This window comes from Ursus maritimus, unplaced genomic scaffold (genome assembly GCF_017311325.1).
Source record: "Ursus maritimus isolate PB19 unplaced genomic scaffold, ASM1731132v1 scaffold_3, whole genome shotgun sequence".
Lineage (NCBI taxonomy): Eukaryota > Metazoa > Chordata > Mammalia > Carnivora > Ursidae > Ursus > Ursus maritimus.
Window position 1 is genome coordinate 73,176,051 of NW_024425563.1, and position 26,027 is coordinate 73,202,077.

A 26,027-nucleotide genomic window follows, 5' to 3' on the forward strand; every position below is an offset into this window, starting at 1 on the left:
TGCAATGAAAGTGATTTAATTGAATTTACTCATTCATTAATATATTTGAATTATGAAAATGTATTTCTTCAACCTAAATTAGTCTCAGTGGCAGTCAAATATGGAGGATCCAGCCACGATTTCTGCCCTTTCCTAAGCTCTCCACCATCTGACTCTTCAGAGTCAGTATAATGTTATTTGGGAGTTGGCCTTGTTAACACACTTCTCAAAATTTCCTAAGACATGAGAAAAACTTACAGCAGTCTTTCTTTAAATGCTAGAAGTTGGGTTTTTGTGTAATCATTTTTTGATGTTTAGCAAAGTTCTATTACGCTTCATAAAAAGTTTCAATATCAGAACAAGAAAGGGATTATTCCTAATTCCCATACTAAATATGGTATTATGTCTCCATGAACGGTTTTAACCAATAGTCAAAGAGGACAAATGTCTCAGCTGTACACAAGTTATTCAGTTCCCTGTCATCAGGTAGGAGTGTTACAGTGTCAGACTTCATGAGCAGAAGATGAACAGCCGGGAATAAGCAATCTGTAAGAACTTTCCCAGATGTGTAGTCAACCCACTTTCTGCCTGCCCCTAATTTTACATAACTTTCCATACCTCTAACACCTGGATGTAAAATGCAGAAGTCAGGGATATTGCATGGATTTATGGTCTTTTCTGGAGCACTGGGGAACTCATGCCCTGGCCAAGGATTATAATCATTCATATACGTAGGGTTTCTTTTTCTCCTTCTGTGGCAAATGTAACATTGACTTCTTATTGCAGGAAGTCACTTAAACATGTTTCAAGTCAAAGATATAAGTGAGAAACCTATTTAACTATTTCTTAGCCCAAGTATAAAAAATACATTGAAAGGAATGGGGGACATAAAATGGCTTCTGTAGCAGGTGGCAAAGCCTTTAATGAAGTAGCGACATCATAGTTTCCCTGGGGACAATTACTAGCAATGAGTACTATAACATGGGGTTATGTACTTTACTCCTGATGGTAACAGGGAAACTGGAGGAGGCAAAAGGGAGGGGGAGGTGGTAACTTTGGTATTTGCCAGCTTCAAGTTCAAACCAAATCCAAACATTCCACATTTCATGATACTTCCTTAAAAATCCCCGAGGCCACATTTATGACACTTGTACATTCATGATACAGTGATCCTGCAAAGAAAGCAAAAACTGGATTATTTAGTCAATTACGAGCCCTTCTGATTCCTCAACTGATCTATCAGTGCTGGGCTCTGATCTGGGTACTTCACATAAATTATCTCAAGTAATCTCCACAAAAATCTTTGAGGTAGGTACTGTGCTACTCTATGTATGAGAAAAATCAGTTTTGTAGAGGTGAGTACTTTGCTTGTAAGTGTGATAGCCATGATCAGAAATCACTTTGTGGGGCGCCTGGGTCATTCAGTTGGTTAAGGTGTCCAACTCTTGATTTAGGCGCAGGTCATGATCTCAGGGCTGTGAGACTGAGTACCATGTTGCGCTCCGTGCTGGGTATAGAGCCCGCTCAATATTCTCAGGCTCTCTTTCTCATTCTCTCTCTCTACCCCTCTGCCCTCTCCCCCCCTTCTCTCTTTCTCTCTCTGAAATAAATAAATAAATACTTAAAAAAAAAAAAGAAAGAAATCACTTTGTTATATTGCCGACTCCTCACACATCAGTGACATAATCACTATGATCAGTGACATATCATGGAGGATTTTTGTTTTCCTGAGTGAAGTCACATATCCTCAGATTGCTGCCTTCGAAACCCACCTTAGAAAGAGATGATCTCTCAACCCTGAATACCGTCCCTCTTTTATCTTACAACCATCTGGAACATAGAATATGAGAAAGAGAGGGAAAATAAGGTTGATAGACACCGAGGACAGGGGAAAGGAGATGAGGGAGTAGGGTTTTATGTTTTACTTAAAAAATATGTACATAAAACAAAAAAATAAAGCAAATATGGGAAACATCAACAAATGCTAATTCTAAATAGGTGGCATATTGGTTTCTGTTATATAATCTTTGTATTTGCCTATATGTTTAAAACGTTTTCTATTAAATTTTAGAAAACATTTATTTAAACTGAAAAGTAGGTCTGGGCTAAATTGGGACCAAAATGTTAACATTGCACTGATAATTTAGACTGTGGTCTTAAAGAGGTAGTCACTGAAGTTTTCTTAAAAGGAAATGACAGTCTTGGGACTCTGATCACTCTCACAGCTGAGTGAAGAATGTATTGAAAAGGGGAAGATGATGGTCAGGGAAATAAGTGAGCTAAGCCACCAGCACAGTTATGAAAGAAGGTGACAACATGAGGCATGGAGAGAGGGCAGAGGGAATTGAGAGGGAAGGACGGAAGTGAGAAATTTCTGGTAGTGAGTTCCCTGTGACTTTGTGACTGATGAACTATCAAGGCCGGGGTAGACAGAAGATTCAGACAGAATTCTAAGTTTCCCAGGATAGTTGGTTAAACTGACATAAAACCAAGGAGAAAGTGGCACAGGTCTGGAAGGAAAAGTTATGACTTCAATTTGGCACTCCTATTTCGAAGCACTGACAAGCTATCAGAAGCGAGACATCCACAGGCAATTAGGAGTTGGGGTCTAGGGGCGCCTGGGTGGCATAGCAGTTAAGCGTCTGCCTTCAGCTCAGGGCGTGATCCCGGCGTTATGGGATCAAGCCCCACATCAGGCTCCTCCGCTATGAGCCTGCTTCTTCCTCTCCCGCTCCCCCTGCTTGTGTTCCCTCTCTCGCTGGCTGTCTCTATCTCTGTCGAATAAATAAATAAAATCTTTAAAAAAAAAAAAAGGAGTTGGGGTCTAGAGCTCTAGAGAAAGATCAGGGCTGAAGACAGATAATCCAGAAACTTCTGCGCAGATATGCTCATTCAGGCCATGAAGCCAAATAAAGCTGTTCAAAAAAGAGAGCAGAAGAAAAAAAAAAAGGGAAATGATAGAGAATGGGGGAAAAAGTTTGGAAGTCTAACTATACAATACAGGTGAGAAATACCTGCCTCATGTGAATACACCCTCAGCAAGGAAATTCTCAAAACCTTGAACACATCCTCAGGGAGCCAGGGCTGGAGAGAATTGCCAGTATATCCATCATGTCCCAGGAACGTCGGTAAGTGTGCGACAGGATGTTACTTTTCCCTCACGACAGCCCTCCAAGGTGATATGATGATGCCAGTTTTATAAAAGAGAAACCTGAAGTTCAGGGATGGGTCAGATTTTCACACAGCAAACAAGGGGCAGAGCTGGGGTTCAAATCCACATTTGAACGATTCCAGAGCAGATATTCTTTCCTATGAATTCTGAAACAATCCATCTGGGGAGCAATTTATGTTTCTGATAAGTCATAATTCAAGTGTGCTAAATGAATAGCATGGTTAAAATACTTCATTATTACTTCAGATAACCATTTGTTTGCATTTCGATTGAGCCTATGACTTAGTCATTTTTCTGTTTTTTTTTTTAAGGGGTGGGTGATTATACAAAAAAAAACCTTCGCATTTGGTCCAGATATTTGTTTCCCTAACAAGAGAATCACAGCAAAATATTTGTTTCAAGTTTTTCTTCTATGCTGAAGTGTTCGGTCAAAACAGTAAGTTAGCAGCAAACTGTGAAGCCTTAGCTCGGTGCAGGCCCCATGCTCGCCAGCTGCGCAGAAGTAAGTGATGACTGAGAAAGTGAAAACGAAGGTCTCTGAATCAGGAGGAGGAAGAGGATGGACTGCGGTATAACGATCTTTAGCAGGTACCCACCAAGGTTTCCAGCCACTTTAACACGCCCTAAACACACTCTGCAATCCAGAGAACTGATGAGAAATACGCTTTAAAAATAGCAGTCATAAGTGCAGTTTCTCACAAATAGAACCCATGAGTGCCCAGGTTTATTAAGTCAACAATTAGCATTTACAATTTTGAGTCTCAACCCATTCCAGGTGGCTCACTGGCAGCTCACAGTCAGTGCAGCAAAGGAGGTAAAACAAAAACCAAAATCAAAATCAGGACCATTGCTACCATGCCGTCAGTAGGCAAGGTATACCAAGGATCAAAGCTCTGAACAATCAAGAGACATAATGAAATGAGTTACATTCCAAATCTGTGGTTGGTTCATGGTACTGCCCAAGAGGTGGAATAATACAGACCAGGCCTGAGCTCTCCACACCAGTGCTCAATCAGTAACATTGTCTTTTAAACCCCAAATTTGAAAGAGTCCACTAAAAGATGTCCTTGTAACAATAGGCCACACTCTGACAATGACTCCTTGATACTGCTTTGTCCTAAATATCCTGAAATTCTGTGTCACCTGTGTGGCTCAAGAAAACCATGACCCTTAGCCAACCTAGGTACAGAATACATTTTGCATACAGAAGCAGAAAATATTCTGTACCTTGATCGTTGACCTTGAAGGATGGAAGTTATGAGAAAACTAAAGTACTTCATGGATTGCTACCAATCTATATTTGTTTACTGCCATTCTAAGTCAGCCTCATCACAAATAGCCTAGAAAATATTTAAAGGACATGGGATGGATCTGGAAGAAGACTCTAAGATTGAACTGTTGCCAACACGATGTTAGTAAAGTACACAAATCTTTCCAGACAGACTAAAGAACTATGCAAACGTCAAGTCATTCTTTTCTCTCATCTGGTGTGGAAGTGATAAACAGACTGAAAATCAACCTTGTGTTGATTCCTCACTTTAATGTGCTGACTTGTTAATCTAATAGCTTAGTTTTATGGGCCAGCTATTTCAAATCAAGAGTCGCACTCCACAAGCCCATATTTCACAATACCAACTGTGCACCAGATATAAACAAGTACAGTAAGCACATGAATCAATGAGACACATGAATAAACATGTCCATGTGGCAGGAGACTGCTGTTAAAAGAAAAGGAAACAGTAATTGAAGAAAAAAAAAATATCTCTGCTTAGGAGAATTTATATTCAATCTTCCTCTCTTTAATGGTTTTGAAAATTGAAAGCAGAAAGATGACACATTACCAAAATAGTAAATATTCCTGTGTGATGTTTTGCATAAAGTGTGACTATTCACTTTGGTTACCTTCAATCCCCTATTCTTATAAACACTGGCTCAAATCAAAGGAAATACTGACCCATTTGAGGTGCTTTGCAGAGCTTATTTTAATGTTTTAGCTTTACATTAATTAAGTACTTTCTGTAAACTATATGTTCTGTTTGAAGCCAGTTCAGTAAACTATCGTGCACACATAGCCATGAGTACAAGTTTTGAATATTTTAAAAAAAAATTCTGACTTGCTAGTGCCTTAGAAAAACATCAGAATTTGAATGTGGATTGAAATTCAGCAACTTAATATTGGTTTAGTTTCAGGACATGGTTCATGTCCATGATCAAAGAACATTTCTGTGGAATGTACAGTCCATACTAATTTTCCAGATTTGGCTGATTTGAAGAAGAAGCCTACTGGTACTGCCAAGTAGGTCTGGGAAATCATTAATACAGCTCAGAAATATGGATGGTCTTGCCTGCTGCCTTTCTGGTTTAATCTCAAACTATCCCAACTCATGGGTGAAGGAAAAAATCAGACTCATCGATTTTATTACCATATTTCATCAATTCTAAGACATTTTTACATATTTAACCTCCTGAAATTGTGATGTGTCTTTAATCTATAGCATCTCAGAATTAATTAGAAACATTTTTCTTTCTTAATGGCATATAAAATAAATGTGTATGCTACTACTGTTGGCATTTTGGATTAGATGAAATATGATATAGCTACATCTCACTATTTTCTAGTATAATAAATATCACTTCAAATTAGTGAAAGCAAAAGATCTGAATTGTAGAGTGTTTTTAAAATACAGTTTTATTACTTTTAACCAGTCTTAATAGCAGTTTGCGACTTAAAAACCTTAGAGGAATTTTAAAGTATGAATTTGCTAGAGGGATGATATTTAAGTAATAACAGTAAATACAATAAGTGGTTCATATTTACTAAAGTCTATATTATAACCTTTCCAAATGCATTTTTTTTTTATTTAGCCATCTTAGCAACACTACTTCTCAGGGGATTTGAAGGGGAAAAAACCTTTTCCATGCCTAAGTTACGAACCAAACCGAAAAGCAAAATGAACAGTAAGAGAGATGGGCCATCCAAATACTAAATACTGCCTTTGCTGTTGATAGGGGCATTGGGTGAGAATATGGCCTACGGGCAGATAACACAGCTGATACAGAAAGAAACAGTAGGGCAGGAAAATGCTCTGCCAACATATATGAAGCAGGAATAATAGTCCCATGATAAAAAGGACAATTGATATACAGAGACGTCTGACTGTCAGATGCTAGACTGTAAAAACAAGAGTGACTTTACTAAAATCGGGTCAACAGTCTCTCCAGTCATTAATTTGTTCTTTTTCTTCACAGATACGAGGATGACTTTCATGCCTGCCCTCCTAATCCTGAGAACACTGGGCAAATTGCTTAACCTCTCTTTGCCTTAGTTTCCTCATCTATGAAATGGAGAATAGTAATACGATCTACCTGAAAGGGATGTTACGAAGAAGATGACGGATAGCAGATAACATGCTTAGAAGAGCCTGACAGTAGTAAGCACTTAGTACATACTCGCTACTTTAAGTTGAACCATACAAACTTGTCTTTTTCAAGTAAAAAATGGCCAAAAATGAGCAATTTCTTAGGTTTCAACCCACTGTCATCTGAAAGAACCACATTTGGCTAACATTTCAGGGTTAAACATGGACTCACTGGAATATCTTTAACAAAAGTATGTCATATTTATGAAAACACTTCTGTTCTCTACAGTTCTTCAGAATTGAAACTGCAAAGTCAGAGTTCAAGCAAAATGAAAGAAGTTATTCTAATATAATATAATCTCATCCAAATGCCTCACCAGATCATGAAGCTATTGTGATGATTAAGAGGGCTGGCATTTAAAGATGTGCAAGGAAGCCACTGTCCATCCTGTATTGTAAACTGTAACAATTTAATTAAACCACTAAGAAGCAAGCATTACCTTTCCATTGAAAAGTTTTGTGTTTCAAGTTTGGAAAGAAAATCAAATATAAATGAGCATTTAATTTATTTTCCTTATCTTCCTCAAATGTTCAGAAATAAAGTAGTAGAAACAAAAACATTTTTAAAATGCTAATCATGTACTTAAAGACCCCTCCCTTCAACTGCCCTTTTGTGCAAATAATGCTTGATCTTTTAAAATTTACTAATGTCAATTTCCAGCTTCCAGGTATTTGCATTTCTTGTTTTTTTAGAATCTTAGAGACTGGAACAATTCTCTTGTGACTTCAGTGATCATTTGCATCTTTGACAGCTTAAGAAAAGGTTATGCTCACACCATTTTCCTTGTCACAATATTTTTTTACCTGATTTTGTTATTTTCATTAATTCCTTCCCCTATTTCATTCATTTCATCTGTTGGTGTGGGATGTATTATAAAGTTAAATACTGAAATACACAAATTTTTTTTTAATTTTTTATTTAAACTCAATTTAATTAACATATACTGTATTATTAGTTTCAGAGGTAGAATTCAGTGATTCATCAGTTGCATACAACACCCAGGGCTCATTTCTTCAAGTGCCCTCCTTAACGTCCAATACCCAGTTACCCTATCCCCCCACCCAGCAACCCTCAGTTTGTTTCCTATACTTAAAAGCCTCTTTTTTTTTAAGTACATTTCTTTTTTAAAGATTTTATTTATTTATTTGACACAGAGAGAGAGAGAGAACCAGCGAGAGAGGGAACACAAGCAGGGGGAGTGGGAGAGGAAGAAGCAGGCTCCCAGGAGAAGAGCCCGACATGGGGCTCGATCCCAGAACTCCGGGATCACGCCCTGAGCCGAAGGCAGACACTTAATGACTGAGCCACCCAGGCGCCCCCTATACTCAAAAGCCTCTTATGTTTGCCTCTCTCTCTGATTTTGTCTTATTTGATTTTTCCTTCCCTTCCCCTATGTTCATCTGTTTTGTTTCCTAAATTCCAATATGAGTGAAATCATATGGTATTTGTCTTTCTCTGACTGACTTATTTCACTTGGCATAATACCTTCTAGTTCCATCCATGTCATTGCAAATGGCAAGATTTCATTCTTTTTGATGGCTGACACAACAACAAAATTTTTTAAGCATCCATTTCTTTGTGACTAGTAAATTCAGTATTAACTTAATGGAAAGGGATACCATTTTATTTTATGCCTCGCTCCTTGTCATTCTGGTTGTCATTAGCCATATTTAGGTATTTGAGAGTAAGTGCCAAGGAAAATATTACATGAATACTCCCCCTTTTCAGGCATCTAGATAAGTACATATTTCTTATTTTCTCTCCTAATATTTATCACCATTTATTATGGAAATATTTAAAAGTCGAGGTCTTAGAAAATTTATATTCCCCATGGAAATGAGCACAGTTGCAGCATATTTTATATGCTCAATACATAGTTAAATGCTCAATGCATAGTTATATGCTCGATGCATAGGTGGTGAATGAATCATCTCTCAAAAGATTCTGTACAGCTGAATCTGTTGGGGAATTTCACCTAATCTCATTCTGACTTTACAAGATGACTTGGGGGTTGGTTTCCTAGTGGAAATGAACTTTCAGTGGTATTTTGAACATCTGAAGAGGAAACTGAAAGCCAAACTTGGGAAAAAGAGCAGGAAACCATCTAACAAAAAAGTAATGAGAAAGACAACATAGGCATGAAAAAGTAAAAAATCATATTGGCATGAGATGGCTGGCCAAAAGGGTTAAAAACAGGGCCATTACTGAGGAACAAATAATAAGGGGCCATGGAAGATAATGTGACAGGATCAGACAAGCTTACCAGATACCTAGACTACTTAATCCTTAGAAAGCACTATATTCTTCCAGCAGCAGCATCCATACACTGAATGAATGTTGGGCTGATTGAAATAAACACCCATCCATTTTAGTGGAGTAACAACATGGCATTGATGACATGGTTTGATTGATGGGTGCTGCCATCTGAACTTTACCACCATTCTTTTGTTGTATATTTCTATTAATAGCTGTGTTTTTCTGAACTCTCTCACACATTTTCTAGTCTGGGAGCTGTTTACAGGGGATATTTTAGGAGAGGACTACTTCTGTACATTAAGTAACAAATTAGCTTTGCAGATAGGGCTTTTTTAGATACACATATGCAAACCAGATTTTTTGGAAAATTTCTATTAAGGCACTTACTAGTGTTGTAAAAGAAAACTCTTCAAGTTCCAACTCGAAAACAAATTTTCCTATAGAGTACAGATCTAGCCAAAGAACTTCTTATAATCAATTATCTATAATGTTTAATCTATCCTTAGAGAAGCATTATGAAAAGACACATTCAATAAATACTTATAAATCATATAGTCTTATAAATGTGAGACATTTTACATAGAAAGGTTCTTTAAGAAGAATAGCATTTGAAGTATTCCAAGAAAAAGGCTGTCTATTGAGAGCATTTTTTTTTTTCTGGTTGTATAACTCAAAATAACATGCAAAGTAGTGAGAAATGTTGCTTACATCATGAATCGAACCAAAGATCTTCAGAAGCCAACTAAACTTTGAACCCCTCTTTATGTTAATGCATTTGGCTTTGAGGACAACTCGTATGTTTATATACTGACTATGTCCCCTAAATTTCATGAGGAAACTCATATGTCCAAATACATACAGTAACTAAGCATGACATCATTGTTCCTTCATTAATTGTTTATAATTTAAATATAGTAACCCCACATGATATGAGACTAAGACACAACAGAATTTTGAATGCGGCTGAGACGGTAAATTTGAAAGCCAAACCTTTATATATTATATTATTTTTGTCAAACACGAAAATAGCAGAAGTAAAGTTACTCATGGCCTAAAGAGATGTTTAAGGGTGGCAAAGGACACAGGATTTTGTAAAAATCACATCATTGTTCAACATCTATTTCCATCTTTGTACTTAGTTTGCTATATAACGTGGCCAAATTATTTAAGTTCCTTTCACTTTGGCTCTTTTCCACCAAACAGAAAATTGGCAATTACCCTGTGAGCTGGTACTATGTGGTCAGCAAGAGAATGTGGGTTAATAAGTGGGATTTTAATCCTAGATAATCCAGTGACCCTATCTCTGTGTATGGAGATTTTGCATTAGTATATGGAAGAACAATTAACTTTCAAAAGACAGATGGCATTACATTACAAATAACACCAAACTCCTCTAAATAGTGCATGGAAGTTAAATGAAAGGACAGCACTGTGTTTTAATTCTGATATCTTAAGAAGTCTCTGGAAATTAGGTAGTCAAAAAAAAAAAAATACCAGACAGTTGTTTAAAATTTATGTATTTTAGGAAACCTCAAAATACACTAGACTTCAGAGTTACTCACCCTTGTGTTATTTATTCAGAGACACTATGCAGTTTGTCTTTCTGATTGACCCTGTTCCTACTGACTCGAGGAGCCAAGCCTTGGCATGGATGAGTGTCGTCCTGGGATGCAAGTTCCAAATGTGCCTGTCATGAGCCCCACCCATAAGGGCATGATCTTATGGCTCCCTACCCAAGTGCAAATTAAGAACCCACCATTTGCCAGGCCCTAGAGATGCCATAGTCAATAAGGAGCTCACGTTTCAATACTTTCCTATATATGATTTAAGACAGAGTACTTGCCCTCAGGGAAGTGGCATGAAGAGGCTAGTCTAACAGCTGCATGCAGACAGATATGAAATCATCTGAAGCAGCTAAATCAAAATAGGCTCACTAATCACTGCCACTGAGAAAGGGGTCTCTCTGTATGGCCCTCCCTTCCATGGGGTCATGCTACACCTTGGGGCTCTCCATGGCTAAACTGCACTGAAGATTCCTACTACATTATAGGATCCTTATATAGTGATACCATGTTCTCTGTGATTTTAATAAGTTTCTGCCGAGCCACAAAAAGTGCTGTTGTCACTAGATGCTCCACACAGTCATTTTATAAACTCCACAGAGAGACTACGTGCAAAGCATGTGCACATGCCAGGTTTGAGGACAGGGGATGCAATAAGGAGCCAAAGTGAGACCCTAAATCCTAAGGCGTTACATTTAAAAGAGGAGAGACAGATAAACAATAATGTGATACAAGCTATTCATTATGGGATTATAGAGGAGAAAGTAATTGTATTTATTTGTGGGGATTTATTTGTGGGGCAGATTTATGAAAGCAGCAGCACTGAACTGAACATGGGAGAAAGGGCAGAATTTTGCTAAGTAAATGAAGAGGAAGGACATTCCAGGCAAAGAGAATGTCATAATTATGTTCATGGAGGTAGGGCAGCACCAGATGTTTCCAGAGAATAAGAAACACCATATTTCCTTTTGGCTGGTTAGCAGCAAGAAAAGAACGAGATGATGCTGGAAATGCAGTTTGGAAGCAAAGCAGGAAAACCTTTGAATGTCATGCTTAGGCCTATGCAGTACACTGTACAGGCATTAGGAAATCAAAGCTAGAATCAACTTCTTTGCTGGGAGCATTCAGCCCTACCCCTCATGGTGGAGATGACGACACTAAGTCAGAGAGGGATCTGGCTGACATCACAAAGATGATTAATAGCAGAACCACCAAACACTTGTCAGTACAAGGTCATAATGATCTGGTTCTACTTCTGGAATGTTATTTTTAGAACACATTATGGAATGAGGTAGAACACAGAGAGATTGAGAATGGGAAAAACCAGTTAGAGAGATCTATCAGCCACTAAACAAGACATAATGAGAACCTGAAATAGGATATACATGAAAACAGAAAGGAGATTATAGGTGACCGTGATGATGATGATGATAGCAGTGATCACTGGGCACTATGAAATCTGTTATGTTGTTAACACGTTTCGTTGTCATCACAACCTGACAGGGAGATGCTATTATTACCCTATTTTACAGAAGAGGGAATATAATCACAAGAAATAAAGTGATTGCCAAAAATTAGAGCATTTCACTGGAGGACCCAGGATTCAAACCTGGCATTCTGGCTCTAAAGTCTAATTTCCAAACTAATGGATGTGAGAAACCCCATGGAATACAGTCCACAGGGAGAACTAGGTATTGATATTGGGGTTGAAAGAGGAGGATTCAAAACCATGATAAAAGGTTCAAATTTGGATGACTGGAAAAATGGTATCTCTTTAAAAATGAAAACAGGGTTGTCCTTAAAAGAGTACTTGAGATATGTTTAGTTTTAGATGCTGGTGTGATATCAAGGGAGAAAGGCAGGCATTAAGAAATGTAAGAGTTGGGGGGGCGCCTGGGTGGCATAGCGGTTAAGTGTCTGCCTTCGGCTCAGGGTGTGATCCCGGCGTTATGGGATCGAGCCCCACATCAGGCTCCTCCGCTAGGAGCCTGCTTCTTCCTCTCCCACTCCCCCTGCTTGTGTTCCCTCTCTCACTGGCTGTCTCTATCTCTGTCGAATAAATAAATAAAATCTTAAAAAAAAAAAAAAAGAAATGTAAGAGTTGGGACACCTGGGTGGCTCAGTCGGTTAAGTGTCTGACTTGATCTCGACTCGGATCTTGATCTCAGGGTTGTGAGATTGAGCCCCATGGTGGGCTCTGGGCTCAACAGGGCATCTACTTCTCTCTCTCTCTCCTTCTTTCTCTATCCCTCCCCCCATTCACACTCTCTCTCTAAAATAAATAAATAAAGCTTTAATTAAGAAAAAGAAATGTAAGAGTAAAATTTAACAGAGTGATTTAAGAAGAGTATATGATGGAGATAAACATTGGAAGTCAATCTTGGAGAGGTGAGAGTTCAAGTCCCAGGCATGAGTGAAATCCTCAAGGAAAAAGAACAGAAAAGAACTTATCACTAAGGAGTGAATGGAAAATGAGGTCATGAAAGATTCTGAGACCCTTTTAGAGACTCAGGGAAACCAAGCAAGTGTGGTGTCATGCAACCCAGGAGTAGAACATTTTGAGAAAGGTCTTGTGTTGAGCAGAGACCAATCAAAGAAGGGGAGAATGATACAAGGTGATGTGATTGGTAACTAGGAGTCACTGGTGACCTCTGATGGGGCCAGTATAGGACAGCTGTGGAGGCAGAAGTCTGATAGGGACTGTTTAGAAGGGATAGGGAGACCGTGATATTGGATATCCTGGTGATATAGGAAAGAAGAGGAGGGGGCTGATAACTTGAAAGCAGTAGAGAACCATATGAGGTTTCAGAAACTGCTGAAAGCCACTCATATCTGTAGACAAAAAATGTCTGTATTGGCCATGTGACTTTTTTTAATAACATCATTAATATAAATCCTAAAGAAGGTACCCAAATTACTGAATGAATTCAGAGAGAATCTAACATATACAGAAAATTAAATAATTGTTCAATAAAACTACCAACAAAGTAATGACGATATTAATGCATTGCTTAAATGCAAAGTCCCTAAAGGAATTTAAATTCTGGATCAATTAGAATTGTTTCTACACAAAACAGGATATCAAGGAAAGCAACAGAATATGAAAATATTTAAGGAAGCAAAAGTAAAATGGCAAATCATTGCACCGTCAGCAATACCACACCCACCACCAACGTAGGAAACTGTGTCATCTTTCCTCTCCATTTTCGACATTCTTGTAATACCGCACTCACCAACAATCTACTTCTATTAGATTCTTGCTTCAAGCAAAAATGTCTTCATTCCCATTCAGAGATTAAAAGAATGTTTCCTAGATTGAACTGTGCCAGTTACGACAGACTAGAAAAGACCAGCTTGGTGCTTGGGATAGAAAATGTAAGAACCACAATTCCACCCTGCTGAGGGCTTTTATCCATGGAAAGAAAAGATAATATATAACATTTAGGGGCATCCCAGCTACAGTATCAGAAAGACCTGGCCGTAAATCGCACCCCTCTTTTGCCTGTATAAGCAACCTAGGAAAAATTATTTAACTTCAGTAAGTCCCCAGTTTCCTTATCTATAAAATAAGGCTAACACGGTTAATGATAATGCCTTTCGACAGCACTTCTGTGAGGTCTGTATGAGGTAGTGCACGCACAGTGTTTAGCACAGATCCTCACACATTTTAAACTCTATCACTGTTAACTATTAGGTTTTCCCCTTTGTCCTGAGAGTAATACTGGTACAGCACTTCAGTGACCATCTCATCATATTTTCTTCTTTTTTTTTTAAAGATTTTGTTCATTTATTTATTTATTTGAGAGAGAGAAGGGAGAGGGAGAGAGAGAGAGAAAGAACACGTGAACCAGGGAAGGGGCAGAGGGAGAGGAAGAGATTCTCAAGCAGACCTCCCTTCCCAACCCCACAGCTGAGCACTGAGCCCCTTAAGATCATGACCTGAGCCAAAATCAAGAGTCAGACGCTTAACCGACTGAGCCACCCAAGTGCCCCTCATCATGGTTTCTTCTATCCCCTCTTTGCCACTGCTCCTCCTCTTTTTCCTCATCCTCCTCCTCTTCACGCAAGTCCTTCATTCTTTCTCCCCCACATGCCCACCCCCATTTTTCAAAAGGTATGATATCATAAGGTTTGGTTAAAGGAATAAAACAAAGTTCATTTGTTTGCTTAGGCTACTATAACAAAAAATCACAGACTGAATGACTTCAATTGGAAATGTATTTTCTCACAGTTCTGGAGGCTAGAAATCCAAGAACAAGGTGTTGGCAGGTTTGTTTTCTTCTGAGGCTTCCCTCCGTGCCCTGCAGATGATCATCTTCTCACTGGACCTTACAGCAATGTGGCCTTCCCTCTCTGCATGCTTCCCATGCCTCTCCCCTTTCTTAGAAGGACAGCAAACATATTAAATTAGAGCCCACTCCTAGGACCTCATTTAACCTTCATTTCCTTTCTAAACATCCTAGTTCTAAATATACTCACATTCTTTTTTTTTTTTTTAAGATTTTATTTATTTGACAGAGAAAGAGAGACAGCCAGTGAGAGAGGGAACACAAGCAGGGGGAGTGGGAGAGGAAGAAGCAGCCTCAGAGCAGAGCAGGGAGCCTGATGTGGGGCTCGATCCCAGAACGCCAGGATCACGCCCTGAGCCAAAGGCAGACGCTTTAACGACTGAGCCACCCAGGCGCCCCGAAATATACTCACATTCTGAGCACTGGGAGTTAGGACTTCCAACATATGAATTTGAGGGGACACACAATTCAGTCCATTACAAAGAGGAAAAATATTTTCCATTCTTTAGGTCTATATATTGCTTAAACTAACTTAAGTAGGAAGAATACCATTTTTTTTTAAAGATTTTATTCATTTATTCGACTGAGAGAGAGACAGCCAGTGAGAGAGGGAACACAAGCAGGAGGAGTGGGAGAGGAAGAAGCAGGCTCCTAGCGGAGGAGCCTGATGTGGGGCTCGATCCCATAACGCCAGGATTACGCCCTGAGCCAAAGGCAGACACTTAACCGCTGTGCCACCCAGGCGCCCCAAGAATACCACTTTTAAGAAATAATCTTGGGGTGTTTGGATAGCTCAGTCGGTTGAGCATCTGACTTGATTTTGGCTCAGGTCATGATCTCAGGGTCCTGGGATCAAGCCCTGGGTCAGTCTCCATGCTGAGTGAAGAGTCTGCTTGAGATTCTCTCTCTCCCCCTGCCCCTCCCCTCGGTGCACTCTCTCTAAAATGAAAATAAATAAATCTTTAAAAAAAGATAATGCTGAATATTGTTAAATAGATCATTTGTTTCCCTTTGGTCAATATCATTGTTTATAATATAAAATATATATACAAAGAGATTGAATGTAATTTCTCTATTGTAAAAAAGTATCCATTTTATAAAATATGTTTTAATTTACTCTAGTATTTATTTGGGGGGGAGTATAATAGCATTAGCACATTTAGAACTATATCAAAGATACTGAGATGAATGCCTAAGAACATTGAATAGATAGTTGCATTTCACTTCTACTTTGTTGATTAGTGGAAAGAAAATGCCAGTGTAAATACACTGCTTAAATATAAAGCATCAAAAAGGATTTTTTTATGTACAACAACTGGCAAAGTGTAAACACAGAATGTTGATGTTTTTCATGTTTCTCTTAAAATGCTGAATCAAGTTCAGTGCCAAAGGCAGAGTGCCAGGCTATCGGCTTTGACAAGCTCAGCTGAAGTAAAGCCTGTCTTCCAAATGGGAAGGGCAAGGAGCCCAGAAAAATACCTCATCCCTGAAACTCATGAACACTTTAAGCACTTGACTTTTTCTTTATACTCATCAGCTTTGCAGCATATCTAGAGAAATTATTTTAATACATGAATATGCTTCTGCGAATCTTATAAATGTTCTTTGTATTTAGTAAACACCAGGCATTAAGTCAGTGGGGAGTATCCTTCTAACGTGAATGGGAAAAAAGAGATCTTCGAACCAACCTTTAAGCTCTTCCATTATTTAATCAAAATTAAGTTTTCAACATATAGTTTTCTTTAAGTTATACCTTGACTCTGTTTAGTACTATATTTTGAAGAACATCTGAAAACAAACACCAGGATATCGTAGAGGATAAGGAAAAATCACAGAATATGTTACTCTTGATGGCAGCTTATTAATGTCAAAAGAGAATCTGGCACAACAACAACAACAACAAAAGAGAATTTGGCACAAAGCAAATTTTAAAAAGCAAATGTAAAGATGGTATTTTTGATGGTAGATTTTTTTTAAAAACTTGAACATCCACCAAGAATCTTTTTCAAAAAGTGGAAAGGTCTTAATTTGGTCAATTTCCCATATAAGTAAAATCATTCTAAATTCAAGTGAAAAAATTTAAGAATAACATTAAATGACATAAGATAAAACTCAGCTGGGAATTTACAGTTTGCTGCAATAAAAGCTACTCCTATTAATTTAAGTGTACTGAGTTAGCAAATTCAACGAGGCTACACATCTCCAAACAATAATTGAATATTGAGAGCTCAATTAGCAAAACAGACCAATTATTTAGTAGAAGAGTCATCCCCTCATAACCACATTATCTCATCTCTCCATTTCCTTTCACTAAAGCACTGAGGCTTTTCAAAGTAATTGGACTCTCCAAATGAGGAACGGGAGAAGCCACCTTTACTGACAGGTCTTCATCAGCCAAAATGGGATTAAAAGGTAAAAGCTCATCTGCGTCAATCACATCCTTGATGGAGGCACGTAGTAGTGCAGTTTGTTTCACCGGCCCAGCTACTGGGCCAGTAAAAATGGAAAAGGAAAACAGAGTGGGAGGTAAAGAGAGGATCAGAAGGAAGAGGAGAGAAAAAGTAACTCCAGTCAACTCCAGACACCCAGAGCGAAACGGCATGTTGAAAGCAGCGGAGTCATCCCCAGACTTTGATTTGTATATTATCCAGGCCTGCTATGGTTAACATGTATAGAAATGGCATAGGATTCCCATTCATATGTTGCCAAAAGGCAAAAGTAAGCCCCCTGGAAGCAATCGCTAATCAGCAATTATGCTCAGGAATGTAAAGAGGAGGGTATGTTAAAGCAACCTAGCTAAGAACGGGCACTCGATCCATGATTTATAACAGACCAGTAACAAACAACGCCAATTCAATTTGTTTAACTGTCTGTGCCCCTCCTCAGGGAAGGGAAGACTTATAAATTTTGGTGGGCTGATAAATGATTTGTACTTAGTTGGAAGGCTGTGTTAAGTTGTGCATCATTATTTCCTCAGCTATCCCAACAGAAACGCCCTAAGCAAGTGGAATGCCTAGAATGTTCTTCCCATCTTATGCGTATGAACTCAGGCTAGCTTGAAATTTGACGAGGATGGTAAAGTAGACTAAACTATATAGGAATTACTGTAGCAGTGACCCTGATATACTAAATTTAGCAACGTTATAGTTCCAAATAAATTTTCTGATATCTGCTTATACACACAACCATTTATATTAGACATTTAAATAAACACATACTTTCTTCATTCAACAAGCATCTATCAAACATCTTCTAGGTGTCAGAAGAAGTACTACTTGCTAGGAATAAATAAACATCATTCTTGTCTTCAGAGAAGGTGCAAGAGAAAGGGAACTATAATTTATTGAGCATCTCCCATGTACCCGATGTGTATGATCACAACACTGTTGTGAAGCTGGTACTTTTTTCCCCATTTTACTGATAAACTAAGGTTCAAGGAAACTGCTTGTTTATTATTAATTACCCAGTTAAATAGCAAACTATTTCAACCAAGATCTGTCAAACTGCAAATTCCAAGCTGTCTCAACCAGATTGCCAATAGTTTCAGCAGAGAAGATGGGAAAGTAAACTCTTGTAATAAAAAATTTATAGTATAATGGAAATGTGTACAGTATAAAGTAATAGCAAAAATAGGGTAGTAAATCGTGCTTGGGGTAAAGGAAAAGGATAAAAGTCTGCTAGATCTTTTCCAAAGAGACAATATTTGAACTTTGTCTTTTAAAACAGACAGTAGCTCTCTACCACTATTGGAGCATACAGGGCTATGCCCCTAGTAAACCTTTGCAATTCCCAAAATACACCATATTCTTCACCCTATTTTCTCTTGGCCTATACTGTGTGCTTTATGAGAAATATTTCATCTTTGTCTACCTGGTGAATTCATACAATGAAAAATCTAATGGACCTACGGAAGTGAAAATTTACAGAAATCTGCCCAAAGATTTATTCATTCGGCAGATATTTATGAGTCCTCACTTATATTCTGAACATTTAAAGACAAGAACCAACAAATCCTTACCTGCTGAAAATCTAGTCAGGGAAATAGAAAATTAAAATGACAATTATAATAAAATACTATCTTAAAAGGAAGCACAAGAGATAGGACAGAACAGCAGAGGCCACCAAGGGAGTTTCCCCAGAGAACACCCTGATCTGCATCTTAAAGCCTAAGTAGTTGTTGATATGCAGAGAAAAAGAGAATTAAAACAAAAGAAACTTAACTTCTTGGTGTGTTTGTCTTGTTGGAAAATATCATTAAAGTCTTGGCAGCACTGCATTGAATTGTTAATTATGTAATGAACAAAAGAGTTGATTAAATGCATGAGACCAGCAAAGCGACACATACCGTAACAGTCCCATAGTGTAATTCATGTCTTCCCTATTCACCAGCCAGGAGACATCTGACAATGATGTGTTCATTGGAGGAAAGAAACTTCTGAACCTAAGACTACATCACACTCAATTTGCCAGCAATATCGATTTCCTGATACAATCTGCAAATGAAGAGAAATTTAGTTGACTGGCATCAAAGAGGAGAAATAATCATGACGACATTGACAAATGGAAAGATAACCCTATTCTCACCTGAAACACATGTATATGGGAAGAACTTTTCTAGAAAGGTTAGCCCAAGGAGAGGACATTTATTCCAGGTTCTGTGTTTTTCTCTTCCTCTTCCTCTCCTTCTCCCTTTCCCCCTCCCCTCTCTCTAACGCATATATAACATGCATATTACATATGCGTGTGTGTATTTACACACTCCTTTCCTTCTTCATAGTCACTGAATCACTGCAATGAATAGTAACTGGTATTGAACTATCTCAAATCAGGAACTGAGAGGGCAGTATCACTGATTTCCTCACTTTCCAATTTTCCCAACCAGAGATGTTAGCATTCACCTTATAGCTAAAAGGTCCTCTTTAGTACGTAGTGTATATGTTTTTAAAATCACAGATGACTCTTTTTTAAAATTCAATAGTAAATAATAAGAAACATTTGGGAGGCACTACCTTGTTCTACAATTTTACTTGCATTTATTTTAATCCACCCAACCACCCTATTAGGTAAGTACCACTATGATCCCCATTTTACAAATAAGGACCTGAGCTACAGAGAGGTTCAGTGACTTGCCAAAAGTCACACAGCGTTCACAAAGGGAAAAAAATGGTCAGAAAAAAATTGGCCCTGATGCTCATTGCCTTTCCCACATACTAAGTTTGCTGAAGAGAAGTATAGGGACTTTGTGCTTTTTAAGGGGTTAAAAAGGAAAATGACAAACAGTATTCTAGAAAGATAGACAATGTGTAGCCTAACAACAATAATTTCCTTTGGATTTCTCTTATCACTACCTAATGTTAAGCATTTTAATTTTCAACATCTCAGTCCCGAATAGCTTCTGGCTCCTACACCTGAATTATAAGAACAAGCCTGTAATTCGCCTACCTTTGCAGTGAGGAATAGTTTAGCTTTGAGGCTTCTCACCTTTGGGTTTAGATTTTCAAATATGAGGATCTTACTTCCATTTTTTAGTGATTTTTACTATCAGTGAATACTATATTATTTTTCTGATCAAGCACTCTTCTAAATAAGTGTGCAAATTTATTTGCAAAAACACCAGTGTGTTATGACTATGGTAACACCATTTCAATTATATTATAAATATCTTCATCAAGTAACGATTCTGTATTCAGGTCTATGCCAACAAAGTAAGGTATAGTTATAACTCAGTAAAATTCAAAAAAGGGAAGGGAATGAATAACATATGAGTGCTAGAAGTGCTAAGCAAAAATATGCACATTCTGCTTAAGATATCCAGATAATTGCTTCAAATCTTTGTTTTCGTTGCTGACATAGACCTGCCCCATATCTCTAAGATCACTTCATAAGATTTTTCATGAAACATCAATGATAAAATTCTCATTATTTATGCATATTTTTAGATGTTTAAGCAAAAGGTAAAAATGAAAAGCCTCAATTTTAGGATTTTGGAAAGAAAAAGCTAAGTCATCCAATTAAACAAGAGGTTTATTTTACATTGTTATATGTTAATAATGTGACATCTTGTTTATTTAGAAAAAAATGTTCAATTATCAACTAGGCACTAAGCAACAGTACAGAATTTAAAATCTGGAAGACTTTCCATAGGAAACTGAATCTTAATAAAGTGCTGGTATATTTTCCCTTATAATTTTAGCACCAAAGTATATTATATACTCCCCAACATCTTCCGAGTACTCAGACCCACATTCCTACTGATGTTCCTCAGAAAGACAAACTGAGACACAGGCTGGCAGCTTCCTGGAAAGATGAAAGAGACTTTGGAGCCCAAGCTGTGCATCTGGCCAGATTCCAGGTGAGTGGTTTCTTCCTGAGATGAGGCTGAGTCAGCCAGGAATAGCCCAGAGGCAGGAACAGTGAATGGCAAATAAGTAAAATGCAGTAAAATGACTGAAGATAAAGGGAAAACATAATATTTGATCTCTAATTTTATACCAAAGACTTGTTAATTATGAAAATCTGGTCCTTTGATTGTGTTTGTTGCATTTATGTTCAGAAGTGGTTCAAGGGAATGAGAAATGTGTGTTACAGAGCAAAACTCAATGAGTTTTCTTCATTTCTTCAGCATCCTTTCCTCTTAAAATGAAAAGATACTCATTCTGAGAAGCAAACATAAAACTGGTTTATAGGAGTAGGCCCATGGTGCCAGAAAAGAGTTTGCCTCATTTTCCAAAATAGCTGTTAAAAAATCATCAGTATGTGTCTTAGTAAGAGTTCTCCAGAGAAACAGAGTGGTGCATATATACGTATATATAAAGAGCTTTATTATAAGGAATTGGCCACACAATTATGGAGGCTGACAAGTCCCAAGATGTGCAGTCAGCAAGCTGGAGACCCAGAAGAGACACTAATATAGTTCCTTTCCATAGGCCTGCAGACTTGAGACTGAGGAAGAGCCAATGCTTCAGTCCAATCCCAAAGGCCAGGGAGAAAAGAAAGTTCCAGCTCAGGGAAGACAAGCAGGAAAGTCCTTCTTATTTGCAGGAGAATCAGTTTTTTTGTTCTATTCAGGCCTTCAACTGATTGGATGAGGCCCACCCACATTAGGGAGAGCCATTGGCTTTACTCAGTTTATTGTTTCAAATCTTAATATCACCCAAAAATACCCTTAGAGACATACCCAGAATAATGTCTGACCAAATGTCTGGGCAGCCCACGGCCCAGTCAAGCTGACAAATAAAATTAACAATTACAGCATGGTAGAACACAGGAAAAAAAAAAAAAAGACAATGAATCATTTATTCAAACCTTTTTCTTTTTTTAATTTCTGAATGCTGAGCTACCAGCATTTCAAAGGATTGAAGCTAGAATCAGATCATATGTATGCCTTGACTCACAGAACTATGTAAATTACACCACACTAGCTTTCAGAAAAAGTATACTCAAAACTTGAAATGGTCCCTTGTCCTTTTCTCTTTCTTTTTTGCTTTGTTCTCATTAAACATAAGAATACTTTCTTTAGCAATTTGAAACTATTTTAATCAGTTTTCTAAATTCACATTGACCATCTTTTTAAACTCAGAAAATAAAAACTATTGACAAACAATCTCATTAGACTGCTCCCAAACATCTCCTCTCACTAAGAAAGATAAAGTGCACTCTAACGCCACATACAACAAATGCTTGAGTTTAGTCTGAGGCGGTCTGTTGTTCCAAAGAGATCAAGCAGCTCACAGGAGACAGAAAACCAATTTCAAAAACAAATGATGCAAACCCATGTGAACAAATGTCTTTATCCAAGCCTCGGCCCTTTCTCTTCCCTGTATGATAACAGTAAGCTATCTTATGAGAGGCGAAGTAGGCCACGGCCATGCTGACGTGAAGGAACAGGCCCACAACTCAGATTGCTGAAATGTTACCTTCATGTGTTCAGGCTTCTACAGACGCAATCATCACTTCTTAAAACTGCCTGAGAATCACTGGCCAGCCTAGAGAACCCTTGTGCAATCTGGACCTGGGATCTGCTGCCCCTTTCTATGCGCCACCACTAGCAATGGTGACACTGGCGAGAAAAGAGTAAGCGTAGCTCTAACTCAGTAACCCCCACCCCATAAATTCCCTCACGTTCACCCAGGGCTGACCGTGCCTGGGCTCCCGCATCAGCATTCATTCTGAACTTACTGCACAGACACTGAAAGGCATCAGCTCTTAGGATGAAATAAAGTGCCACAGGATGCCCAAAAGAGGAGGATGGTGTTTGCTAATGTTTGTATATTTTGAGGAATCGGAAGAAGGCACAGCCTTATTCCTTACGTGGACATGAAAAAACATTTTCAACAAATTCCCCTTCACATGGTCTAGGGGGTTCTTCATCATGGGGTTGGCATCGGCTCCAGCCCCATCTCAGGGAATCTCACTGTCCCCTTCTCCACTCCCACCACATGGGCCCTGCTCCTTCCCACCTCAGGGCCTCTACACGCTGTGCCTTCTGCCTGGAAGGTCTGTCTCTCCATTCAATAGCAGGGTGATATACTTTTAAATATTCCCTAATGGTATTTTTTCTTGTCTGTAATTTGAATTTTTCTCTGCAGCTTCTATATCAGGGCAAATATGACTTTAGTACTTGTTTCTATTGGGAGTGGAGGGCAAATACCTTCCTGGGAATCAGAAGGAAATGATTTAGGATCATCACTGCCCGACAGGAAGAGAAAATGAAAAGACAAGTCTGAGGGGAAGAAGGAAAACCCTACACAATCCTCCAACATAGCCCCAGAGTCAAACGGGGAGACGGGGGCAAGGAGAGGAGAAATTATGATTGTAAAAATATGCAAATAGTTCCATAGAATTCTAGAATAAGGGAGTTTGCTTGCATAGCCCGACACAGCCTCCAAAGACACATGCCTTTCAGAGGAACCCTGAGAGTGTCATGGGGCCATATGGAACACGATGCCTCAATGACAAGAACAGAAATGACTGAGGGGAGGGGCTAGGTAGATGGGCCTGAAATTGCTCCCCATTTCCTCTCAGCCTGTGCATGACATTTAGGGGATCCAGAATTCCCTCTGTGACCTCCTGGTGGATTCAGAAGACAGCTAAAGCTACAAGTTCACCATGAAAGCTGTGATCCTCTAGCAGAAGGACACATGTTCAGTTCCCCAAACCAGGAATGGAAAAGGAGAGCTCTGGGAGTCTGCAGTACCAGTGAGAAGTGGTGGTCGGCCTATCTGGGAGCAGTTACTGTGGACTGTCCGTGCTGAGGGAGGATGGTACAGGTAACACCAGCCATCAATAGATCAGCCACAAGGGCAGCAAGGACAGAGAACATCGCCCAAAGAGCTGGCAAGAGGTCAGAGGTCAGCAGGAGCCAGAGAGCCCCACTCCCCATTGCTGTCATGTTCTATAAGCTTCCTCTGGGTCCTGAATACTGGCGGGAGATGGGACTCCGGTGGCGGTGGTGGTGGAGGTTAAGATACAGGCTGGAAGCAGAGGGAGGGATGTAAAAAGGCCAGAGGGGAAGATGCAGAGAAACTGAGCAATGACCCAAGAGACTGAACTCACCAAAGAAAGACGAAGTTTTAAACTTTAAGAGACTTGAACATGTTCAGCAACAAGACCAAGGTTTTTTTCTGTTGTTGATAACAGCGGCCAACACGCAAGTCAAAATCAGCTAGGGGAAAGAAAGAAAACGTAGGTGGCAAATAATTTCTCATGTGTAAATTTCACCCCAGATCTTACTGGAAACCCTATTCAAGTGTGTTAAAAATCTATGCGGGACATATTACCTTGTACATGGGTGATTTACAAAACCTAGACTTGAAACACAGCTATCCTCAGAACAGTGAGGTGACCCAGTTTAAGGAAAAAAGCAGACATTAATTACAATCAATGTAAAGACAAAAAGGAGGGAGGGAGGGAGGGAGGGAGGAAGGAACGAAGGAGAAAGGGTGGAGGGATGAGACAGAAGAAAGGAGGAAGGGACACAGGAAGAGGTCAGGAAGATGGAAGAAGAGGAAATGGAAGGAGGATAGGGGATAAAAGGAGAGGAAAAAGGGAAGGGTTGGGGGATGGGAGAACTGGGGAAATGTTGGTCAAAGGGTACAGACTTGCAGTTAGAAGATGGACAAGCTCTGGACATTTAATACACAGCACTGTGATTAGAGTCGACAATACTGCATTATGTACTTCAAAGCTGCTAAGAGACTAGAACATAAATGTTCTCACCACAAAAAAGAAATGATAGTTATGTCAAGGGATGGAAGTGTTAGCTAATGCTATGGTGGTAATAATATTGCAAAATATACATGTATCATATCAACACATTACATACCTTAAACTTAGCGTTGTACAGCAATTATAGCTCAATAAAAAAATTAAAAGACGGCTGGAGTGTGGGTCTCCATAATAGGGCTGCACTACCGGCCAACCACAACCTAAAACCTGTTCTGTGTCTGAGAAAATGAAGTTCCCTCAGTTTAAGCGCTGTTTTGAGTTGCAGCTGAATTCATGTCTTAACCAACACAATAGTGTTGACCTCTCATTGACTTTTGTACCCAATCAAGAGTGTCATCAGTGTCCACAGCCATGCATGGCAGTCAGGGTGTGTGGATTTTATCAGTCCTGGGCGGCGCAACAGAAAGCGAAAGGCAAGGAGTTAAATACGATGTCTGAGCCTGAATTCACTGAACAATGAGTTTTATTCTATCATTTTCTCATATTAGTGAAGCCAGATCATTTTAGGGGTTTTTGTATTCTTTCTAGATGCGACATAATTCTTTAGAAGATGAAAGCAAAATAATTTAACAGTCCACTAACTCTGACTTTCTCCAAGCAGTTGGTCATTTCCTTTCTTGTTACTATTATTATGACTATTATTACTATTAAGATATAAAGTTCTTATTAAATTTAATACATTCAAAATGTTAAAACTATGCACTTTCAATTATCACCACCATTTAACAGATTTTTTTAATTGAGACCCAAAGAAGCTAAATTGTATCTAAGCTCATCCCTTAGAAAATTTCAAATGTGTTCAAAACACAAGACTCTTGGATGCTGGTACCTGGATCCTGGGTTTTCCTTATTCCAAAGAATACCTGAAAAGGTTTTTTTTTTAAATATATTTTAAGCAATTCGTATGAAGCTCAGTTCAGTCTGAGCATTTTCCCCCATATTACTAGTCATTGGTGGACATGCCTTTTACATTCATTGAACATGATTTTTTTACTTTCTGTTTTTTTGGTTTTTGTTTTTGTTTTTTTGAGAGAGAGAGAGACCGAGAGAGTGGGGTAGGGGAAGGGACAGAGGGAGAGGGAGAGAAAGAATCTTAAGTAGACTCCACACCCAGCACAGAGC

At 38.7% G+C, this 26,027-nt stretch overlaps 1 long non-coding RNA gene across 1 annotated transcript; it reads right to left on the reverse strand.

Annotated features, from left to right (window-relative positions):
- Window positions 1–882: 882 nt before the first annotated feature.
- Window positions 883–24,344, reverse strand: LOC121105853. Its single transcript, XR_005838609.1, has 3 exons — window positions 24,234–24,344; window positions 19,024–19,171; window positions 883–1,151 (listed from the first exon to the last, which is right to left on the reverse strand). It is a non-coding gene; the product is annotated as an uncharacterized LOC121105853 (long non-coding RNA).
- Window positions 24,345–26,027: the final 1,683 nt, after the last annotated feature.